This window comes from Aegilops tauschii, chromosome 2 (genome assembly GCF_002575655.3).
Source record: "Aegilops tauschii subsp. strangulata cultivar AL8/78 chromosome 2, Aet v6.0, whole genome shotgun sequence".
NCBI lineage: Eukaryota > Viridiplantae > Streptophyta > Magnoliopsida > Poales > Poaceae > Aegilops > Aegilops tauschii.
In genome coordinates, this window is record NC_053036.3 from 162,227,074 (window position 1) to 162,237,382 (window position 10,309).

Here is a 10,309-nt window from a genome sequence, read left to right on the forward strand (position 1 = left end):
ACAACAACAAAATTGGACCTTGCCTTTTAATTCATTTTTCTCATATTAAACACACACCATGTAGTAGATAAACTTTTTATATTTTTATAATTGATTTTTTATTTTCTTTTTGAAATCAAATTGATCCCAAATAATAACTGAACTTCTTTGTGGATTGAGAGAAATTATTTTTTTTAAAGCTTTTATTTTTTATACTTTTATTCTCACCTGAAATGCATTCCTTGCAGTACTTGAACTTCTCTTTGTTTTCACTATGAACTTCTGTCATATTTTTGTGTATACGCCGAAAAATGCTTTTTGTGTCAACATGAAAATGATTTTTTTATGTAAACAATGATGTCGCGCCGTTATTTTAGTTTGAACTTCTAGTTTTTATAGAATGGGGAAAATAATTTTTTATACAATCTTTTGAAATGCTCGTCTTTTTAATTTGAACTTCTCTGATTTTTTACAAACGGGGAAAATCCGTTATAAAGATTTTTAAACTACTTCTTTTTAACTTCTTGCTCAAATTTTTTGAACTTCCAAATTTGTCTTTTAGATATAAAGAACTTCATTTTTTACACGTTGACTTGCTTCGGTTTTTAAATTTGAACTTCTTATAGAATTTTGTCGCGTCATTTTATGCATTTGCTTTTCGGTGAAATGGCCTAGGCGGTCCCTTTTTTCATTTGATCATTTTTCTTCTGTACGTGGTACACGTGAACTTTGACATTTCTGAAACATGAACTTCACATGCTATTAATTTTTTTTCATGAAACTCCATAGTTTTTATTCTTTGAATTCCATGATTTTTTTTGTTTACATTTTTTTGGTTTGAACTTCGATGTTCGTTACACGTGAACTTCCGAAATCACACCTTTTTTATACACATTTGCCCTTGAATCCAACATGTGCAAAAACAATAGGAAAATTTGGGTCAATTCTCATAAGCAATAGGACAAACATTTAGAGGGCACACATAATAGTTTCTTTGTTCTATTCACTGTACTACGCACAAGCACATGCACAACACATCCACAAAAAGAATTGGCTCACCAAAAATTGGAGTTTCTAGAAATATGAAAATTGGACTTTTGTTAGAAACATCGAACTTCTTTGTTACTTTGAATTGAACTTGTTGGTCTTACTCTTTAGTAACCGGAAAAATTTGAGTTTTTAAATTAATATCAAACTGCTCTCCTTTTGAAAATTGAACTTCTTCGTTATTTTGAATGAACTTATTTGTTTTATTCTTTACTAACTAAAAAAATCAAGTTTTCAAAGAAATATCAAATTGCTCGATTTTTTTTAATTTGAACTTCTTGGTTTTATTTCTTTTAGTAGCGGAAAAAATTCTAGGTTTATAATAAACATCGAACCACTCATATATTTTTAATTTGAACTTCTTGATTTATTAATTAGTATTGAAGAAAATCCTAGCTTCGCAACAAACATCGAACATTTTTAACTTTTGTTTGAACTCCCCAAGGTTTCATCTATGAACTTCTTGGTTCTCATCCTCTTAACTCCAAAGTTTTTTTTTTGCAATCTCATGGGTTTATATTATGTTGAAATATCTTTTATTCTTCTGGACTTACATCTATCGAGCAATTGAACTGTTTGAAAAATAATTGTACCTACCTTACTCACAGATGAATCTTATCTCCTTTGATTCGGAAAGGTGTGTAACACATAGCACAAATAGAGGCAATTCTTCTAATTATTCTAATTTGAGACATAAACACAAATAACTTCCACATATTACTTCTATTTCTATTTTTTGGAAAAGAGAAACAAAAACTCAATTGTACAGTGTGAAGTTAATTATTATTATTTTGCAATGTGAAAAGTTGCATTTTTTAGTGAACTTTACTGTTGTTTTATTTTCTGCCTTTTTAATACCAATTGGACTGTGCAAGTTTTGCATGGTGAACTTCTGTCTTTTCATTTTTCAATAAACACAACGAATTGCTACACACAACATTTTTATATAAATACCCAGCAGTTGCTCAAAGTCAGTTTTTTTTGGCTCAGACACTAACTTTCTTGCACCCACATGTGCGACTGAACTTCAGACAAGAAGTTATTTAGAAACACTACATAAGTGCACATAGTACAACAGCACGGAAACAAGATTTCTGCTACCGGAGCAAATTCAAAGCAGTTGCGATCTAAACGTTTGTGTTCTAACTTAGTTGGGTTCACAACATGAACTTCATAAAAATCTATACAACATACATCACAACACACAAGCAGCACACCCAGTGCACGCATAAACGCAAGCATGCACGCACACACCAGTGCACAAACACACACATTAGCATGTTCCCCATGCCACACTCAGGGCGCACTCATAGGGCGTTGGTGACTGGCCGCAGAGTTCGCGAGGACACAGGGCAGCTGCGGCGGCAGACAGGACATGACACACCATGCAGTGCCTTTATGGACAAGTTAGAAGCACTAGTGCAAGCGCTTAAAGGACTCCGACGACCGCACCTGTAGCAAAGAGGTAGAAGTTCAGTTTTAGGTACAAGTTTAAATTTCAGATTATTCAGAGGCACTTGCATGAACATGATGATAGCAAAAGCAAGCATATAGTAGGAGACTATAACCCGCAAAAATGAAAGCTAAGACACGTTCAATAGTAGCCTGGAAGCACACACATACAACCATAATTAAACTTGGCATATAGCTATAATAGGACTTCACGATGGCCGACGTATAGCCATAGTAGAACTTGGCGTATAGCCATGGTTGAACTCTCGCCATTAGTGTATAGAATATCATTAGGGCTCCAAAATACAACATGAATCAGCTAGAAAAGAAGAGCACAACATCTGAACCTTCCATGGCCATGGGGTATGAGCATTACCACACAATAGAAAATAGTACAATACCACTTATCCACCTATTACAATTTTTTCAGTCTGGTAGTAACTAGCCCAAACGAATTTCAGGCCAATCTTTTTGGTTCAGGTTCAGTTGACCACTTCTGAAAATGTCCAGGCTCTAAAATCCAACTCTGCAATTTTTTCAGTCTGGTAGTACTAGCTCGACCAAATAGTGCAATCCAGATCTTCTTAAGAATATGATGACCATTTTGAGGAGAGTGCAGAGTTGCATTTTTGTGTCATTATATTTTTACGACTCTAGTAGACTTGTCACTATTTGGTTGAGCCTGTACTATTTTTGGTCTCTTTGAATGACCTGAACTTCCGAACAAGCATACAGAAAAAATGTACTATTTAAGCATATAGCAGGAGACTGTAACTACTTGCTTCGGTTGAGCATGTACTATTTAGGCATATAACAAGCATATAGCAGGAGACTATAGCAGCTCTTCTTTCGATGTTCAAATATGACGAACTGAACTTTTTCACAATAGTAACTAGCTCAACCGAAGCAACTTATGATGACCTAAACTTCTAAAGAAGAATACACCAAAATGCAGAGTTTGATTTTTAGAGACGCAAGTTCTTCCAAATTGCATTAATCAAACACTAGCACCACATCAGACTCCACACAACCCCTGCAGTTCAATCAGTCGAGGTAGCTAAGTTAAGTTAACAGAAGTTTTTACCTCACCAAGACATCCATGTGCAGGAGCATGTCGCAGAAAGCACGCCTGCTCAGGTTGGGGCCGTTGCTGTAGGACAGTACGGTGGTGGGCGACGCTGCCGGTTGACCCAGTACAGGGAAGGTTTGGCCGGCCTACCCACGCTCACCGCCGCCCTAGCCTGATTGTTAAAACTGCATCCAAAATGAGCAGCTATATAGGAAATAAGCGCTACCTCACTCCAACCTTTATACGAATAAAGAGAAATCTGAATGTTTTGTTTGTTAAACCTTCAGATCCATATAATGCTGACCACATGCTTTTTCAAACAGAGCACACTGTACTTCTTTTAGGACACGAAGCATGAATGATTAGTGAATAAGCAATATAAAAGAGGAATTTTGCTAATTGCATATACGTCCATATATGTATCATAGAGAGATCAAAGATAGAGAGATGCTGCTTTTTCCCTTATATGATGGTTTGGTTCCCTTTTATCAGTACACCTAGAGTTCCTACTAGACATTAGCACAAACACATTACTGGCAGCCAAAGCATAAAATTGCTAGCATGTTATGGTCACGCCCTGATTCGTGATGCATGGGAAGGGGAAGCAGTGGAGCGGCTGAGCTCCACCGGCCACGCACGGGGTGTCACAGGGGTGTCCACGACGGATTTAGGAGCTACAACATCAGTAGAAACCGAACTGCAGAGTGCAGAGGAGCCGACCTTCACTCCAGCGCTGAGGAGGTGACGAGCGTGAGGAGGAGGCCGGTGGATGACTGAAACTGTAAAGACTAAAGAGGCATCCGTAACAAAAATGTTGAGCAGACCTCCAACTTTTGTCCCTGCAGTTTCTTCGGTTCTTCACCTTCCACTTATCCCTTTGCAAGCAACAAGCTACTCCACTGTTTCCCTTGCTAGCTGCTGTAACAACACATTCATTATTAGTCTATTCATGATCACTACAAGCAAAGATCACACCAGATATTCCCAATAGAAACATAATTTTTATCAGAAGAAAAAAATATTATTCTTTGCACTAATGAAGTTCATTTTTTTCACTTCTACTAAAACGTACTAAGTCCAAAAGATAGAACACATTCATCTCCTCAGTCCTCACGAGTAAAGTAAAAATAGGGTATGTACAAATGTTCATCCCAAATGAACACCGGTCATGAAATTTTCTGCACCATAAACATTGCAAAGCTCATTTCTTTTAACTGTTAAGAACTGATGATTTTCTTTTGTCAATGAACTCTTCTAACATATGTACTAGAATTTCTAAAAGTTCAACATTTTTTTGTAATGGATATAATGAACTCCTTAATTTCAGACATGAAAATTATAGAATTTTTTTTTATAGGCAATCAAATTGACATACAGAGGAGGCGAGAAGGCTGACGGAGAGAGACGACGTCGTTGCAGCCCAAGCCGGTGTAGGCGGTTGGCCTCGTTGAGACGACATCGTTGCAGCCAAAGACGGTGTAGCCGTGTAGGCGGTTGGCCTCGTCGGCGACGCGCTGGAGGAAGGGAGTGCTGTTGCCGATAGCGGGAGATGAGGCCCGTGGAGGCACAGGGTCTCGCGGCTGCCAGCTCAAGGAGTAGTGCGTGTAAAAAAGATAAAACTGCAAAATTCAGTACACTTTCTGTAGAACATCAAAACAGCAACATTCAGTTCATCTTCACAAAGGAGGACTGTTGTAGCATCTAGATTCGAAGGAGAAGCATTATGCTAGAATAAGTTGGACTGCATATATTCTTCTTTTTGAACTTTTGCAACAAGTTAGAACTCTGTATGCAGGTCGTGGGGAGGTGAGCGGCGGCAATGTACGCGGGCCTGAACATTGTTACTACCCAAAACCACAAACGTGCTACCTGTAGAAAATCCACAAACGTGCTTAACATGGATGGGATGGAAGTGCTGTGCTCACCCTCACCTTGACTGCTCTGGACTGCTACTCGCGATGGCCCCAACCTCCCTGACGATGCGGGGCTCGACTGGGATGGCATTGTGTCCCCGTCAGGGCAATCGGGAGGAGGCGGAGGTGTGGGAACCGGGATGAGGAAGAAGGTAGGTGCGGGAGCTCCACCTGGGGGGGATCGTGCCAGAGTGGGGAGGCACTGGGTGGAGCCGAGAAAAGCTTGGATCCCCGCCGATGGCCCCCAATTTTTCTGGAATAGGAGGCAGGCAGAGTGAGCCGGGGCAAGTAGGCGACTAATGTGGCGTCCGCTCCGGGGGAACGCAGGTGGGTGTGCGCAGCGGGAGCTTCCGGGGAGGAGATGAAGGTGGGGTGGTGGCGGGATTCAGGGGCGATGGGGCGGTGCGGCGACCGGAGTTGGGGGCGATGGGGGCGGGGCAGCGGCCAAAGCCAGGGGAGATGGGGGCGGGGTGTCGGGTGGGGCGGCGCGAGGGTCAGCGCGGTAGTGGGTCGTCGGCGGGAGGCTCGCCGGAGCCGGGGGCTGGAGGTGGGTTGGGGTGGAGCTGCGCTGCCGTGGGGATTTTTGGATTGGGGTAGGGGAGGTAAGGGACGGACTGACACAGTTGGTTTTTTTTTTAGGGCAATGATAGGCACCGGTCGACCCGCCAAAATTTGGGCCAGTCGCCGCGTACCCGTTCGATCAGCGTACGATGCGTTACTCTTCCAACCGTCAGATTCTATCTTTTTTTCTATTCCATGTCGTCGTCTTCCCCAAATCACGCAACCGCACACAGGAGACAAGAGCGACAGCGAGCGCCACGGGCCTTCCCGCACCCAGTCATGAACGTGCGAGGTCTCATCGTTGGCGCTGTGCTTGCAACCTCGTCACCGCCGTTCGCATCCCTCATCACCGGCCGCTTTGTTTTCTGCAGCTCCTGGCCATGACGGGTCGCCGCTCCGACATCACGACATCGTAGCACCGGCCGGTAGCGGTTGCAGCTCGCCTCCTCGTGGTTGCAGCACCAGGTATGCCGCCGACCACCCTCACCGACTACGCTCGCCGCTGTGCATGCAGCTTGTGTCGCTGTCGTCTCCCTGGTCGTCACTTCCATCCGTCACCATGGAAGCAAAAAACTTACCGGTGGAAGCTTTCCGAGGCGTCGGTTGCAACAAACCAGAATTCCGCCCCTGTCTTCGCCGTAGAACCACCAATTGGTTCCCAGCAAAAACAGTTGATGGTTCCAGCTCCGCCGCCGGCCGGTTGCAGCAAAATAATTAAATTGCCGGTTCCAGCTCCCGGCTTCGGTCGGTTGGAGCAAAACCAGCGGCTGGTCCCAGCTCTTCCTTGGCCGGTAGAAGCAAAAACATCTGCTGGTTCCAGCTCCCGTTGCCGACTCCGCATGACCATCGTAGCGACCGTCAAACGCGATTCCAGCAACCGGACGTCGCGGTTCCAGCACCTGGGTGTCGCAGTTGCAGCACCCACCGACCACGTTGTCTCCACCATCACAACACTCTGGCGACCAACCCATGGTAGCTCAGGTTGTCCCCGGTTGCAGCACTATGCAACACGGCATGTAGAAGGGGGAAGGAGGAGGGGGAAGGCCTGGCACGCGCGGCCGCATGCACGCTTGAGAGGAGGGAGGGAGAACGAAGGAGCAGCAGGGCAACAGAGCAAAGCTATTTTTGTGGTAGGAGGAGAGAGAAGAAGGAATAGGCGAGAGGTTGAAGACAGTAGATCGTGGGCAACACAGACAGTAAATTGTGGGCAACACAGACAAGGTATGACCAGGAGCAAAACAAGGGAAAGGATCAGGTAAAAAATGAGCGGTTGCGAACGCTCCAGCGATGACACATTACGCGCGCGTGAGAGACCGGCCGAAGATTCGGCCGGCGCACCGGATACAAGCATTTACCTTTTTTTTATCTTGGGAACACGTGATCGCGCCTATATAGGGCGTTGTGATCCAAATAGTTATTCTAATCTTGGGATTAGAATAGTGCTACTCTCTCTCTCTCTCTCTCTATATATATATATATATATATATATATATATATATATATAGCTGGTCCGTTCTGCTAATGTTAGCAGAATAACTATTCTGATAACACTTCCGCACTGCATGCTCAATGCAAGTGCACGTCATTGTTTGAACCAAGTGTGCTGCAGTACTGAGGCGAGTGAACTTCCCGTCGCAAAAAACTGCACACTATGTTTTTCCGGTACCTTTTTTCTCTAGTTTTTTAACTGTTTGTCGGAACAAGGCATGTAATATACCGTTGAAAAGCTATGGATTAGGCGTTACTTCGCCATGTTGAACACTATTCGAGACTCCTCACGGTTTAAGAGCAGTTTTGAAAATGGTGCGGCTCACGATGAGTGGTAGCGAGCGTTTTTCGTATTTTTTTAAACCGCTCGTCGGAGTGAAGCAAATGACAATCCGTTGGAAAGATATCATCAAGGCGCATCTTTTCCATATCTATTATTTTCTTTAATTCATTACGGTTTAAGAGCAGTTTCAAATTTACTAAATCGTGTAATTATGTTTTTCATTTTTTTTGAATTTTTTGGTAGTGTTTTCGCTCCATTTTTTCAATTGTTTGTCGAAACGAGGCGTGTGATACGCCATTGGAAAGCTACGGACGAGGGGCAACTTTCATATGTACAAATGTTTTTGGGATTTCTTACAGTTTTAAGTCAATTTTGAAAATCGTGCGACGAACGACGAGTGGCAGCGGCCGTTTTTTCGTAAAAAATTTCAAACCGCTCATCGGAATGATTCAAATGATACACCGTTGGAAAGATATCGACGAGGCACAACTAATTCATGTAGAACACTTTCTTTAATTCCTTACGATTTAAGAGCAGTTTTGATTTTACCGAAATGCAGACACTCTGCTTTTCGCGACACTAAAATCGACGTGTGTACTGCATCAGACAGAAAACCGCACTTCTTCAGACTGAAAACCGCACTGCATCAGACGAGCAAGTGAATCGCATGATTTCTTTTTTCGGGCGTGTAGTTTTCTCATATGAGAAAGTTGACCACACTTCATATCAGGCGTAAGTGAACCACAACATTATCAGGAAGTGAACCGCTTTACTTTTTTGTGTCGTTTTGATAACATTTTTCTGCATTACGATATGAAAAGCATCACACGGCCGACCGCACTGCTTCAGATTGAAAACCGCACTACATCCAACGGGCAAGCAAACTGCATGATTTTTTGGGTCCTTTTTTCAAACTATTTTATGGATGAAAATAGACCACAAAGACAAGGGCAAGTGAACCACATTAAAGGAAAATTGAACTGCATTCATTTTTTACAGTTTTGACACAGGGGCGAATACAAAAGAACTGCACCATACCCTACAAAAAGCTATTCTACATAATCAAACTGCAGGAGAGAGGACCGGTGAGCTGAGCTACAGGCTCAGCCGAACTTCTTGGTGCAAATAGTGGACCTCATAATACACATTTTAACTACATGATTCATTGACTAGCAAACCATAATCAACAACATTTTTTAGTCTGACTGTGCAGTGCACTTCTTTATCTCTTTGTTTGCTTCTTCGCCTCCCTCCTGCAAAAGAAACTAAACTGATTTGCCGAGATGAGATGCTTTGCACTGGAACCGCACGAACCGGAAAAGGTAATGGACTGCACCAGGAGCCATCAATTGCAGGGCCGGGCGGGCCGAACCGCATCGTGCGCCTAGCACACTACAAGTCTGGATGTCTGGGCTGCAATGGGAGGAGGGGAAGCTCGTCTCGAGAGGGGCTGTTCGTCGGGGAAGCTGGCGCGCCGACGACTGGAGGCAGCCTCGGTCCCGATGGCGCACGACATGGCCAGCAGGGCCCACACGCGAGGACGGCGGCCATTGCGGGACGGCGCGGCGCAGCCACGAGGGAGCGGCGGAGGGTGGGGCATCTCTGCACGGACGACAGCAGGAGGGCACGTGTCCATCGGTGCTCGACGAGCGGATCTCGCGCGGTGCGTCGACGATAACACGACGCATCTTGCTGCGGCTGGGTGTGGCGACCATCCCGCGGTGCAGAACGGCCGAGGCAGTCATCGGGACGGCGCTGTTGACCGGCGGCCGCCAGATCCATCGGCTGGGCATCGCGGCGGGTCGGATCCGTCGCCAGGGCGGCGCGGGGCGGGAGGTGGTCCGGCGACGCGGGGGCTGAAGGTGGTGCGGTGGCGCGGGGCGGGAGGTGGTGTGGCGGTAGGGGCGGGAGGTGGTGTGGCGGCGGGAGGAAGGCGATGCGGCAGGGCCGGATCCGGTTGCTAGTGGATCCCCAACGGCTTGGGGCGGGCGATGGGATGGGGGGGTGGGGGTGGGGGGGTGGGGGGGCGGGCGGCGGGATGTGTTGGGGCGCCGGCTGGCGTGTAGAAGGTAGTTGGAGGAGGAGGCGGGTGGGTCAGGTCGTGAGGAAGGTTGCCTGCGCGAGTGGGTGGGCGGGTGTTTTTTTCTTCCCTTTTATCGCTTTGTTGTGGTTGTTCGCTTCGGGTGGATTCGCTTCGGTGGTGGGGTGTTATCGGAATAAGCTTAGGTGTTATCAAAATAAGGTCTTAAGGATGTTATCATAATAGACCCACCTTATATATATGACAGCACTATTCTAATCATGGTATTAGAATAGTTATTTGGATCACGGCGCGTCTATATATATGAGCGTTCTTGTTCCCGAACTCCCCAAGCTGGAAAAAAAAATCCCATCCCACCACCGCTTGTCCCCAACCTTCCCCGATCCCCTGCCCCTGGATCCACCACGACGGCGCCTCCCTCTCCCTTGATCCGGCGCCTCTCGCCGCCATCGCCCCAGCCCCAGCTCTGGCCCGCC

At 45.4% G+C, this 10,309-nt stretch overlaps 1 long non-coding RNA gene across 4 annotated transcripts; it reads right to left on the reverse strand.

Annotated features, from left to right (window-relative positions):
* Positions 1 to 2,041: 2,041 nt before the first annotated feature.
* LOC120973198 (uncharacterized) lies at positions 2,042 to 6,079 on the reverse strand. 4 transcript variants are annotated; one of them, XR_012202174.1, is made up of 5 exons: positions 5,479 to 6,079; positions 4,923 to 5,127; positions 3,829 to 4,465; positions 3,563 to 3,751; positions 2,042 to 2,478 (listed from the first exon to the last, which is right to left on the reverse strand). It is a non-coding gene; the product is annotated as an uncharacterized lncRNA (long non-coding RNA). The 4 variants fall into 4 exon arrangements; XR_012202175.1 differs by having other exon boundaries at positions 5,473 to 6,078; XR_012202176.1 differs by having other exon boundaries at positions 3,563 to 3,732; positions 4,923 to 5,166; positions 5,479 to 6,076.
* Positions 6,080 to 10,309: the final 4,230 nt, after the last annotated feature.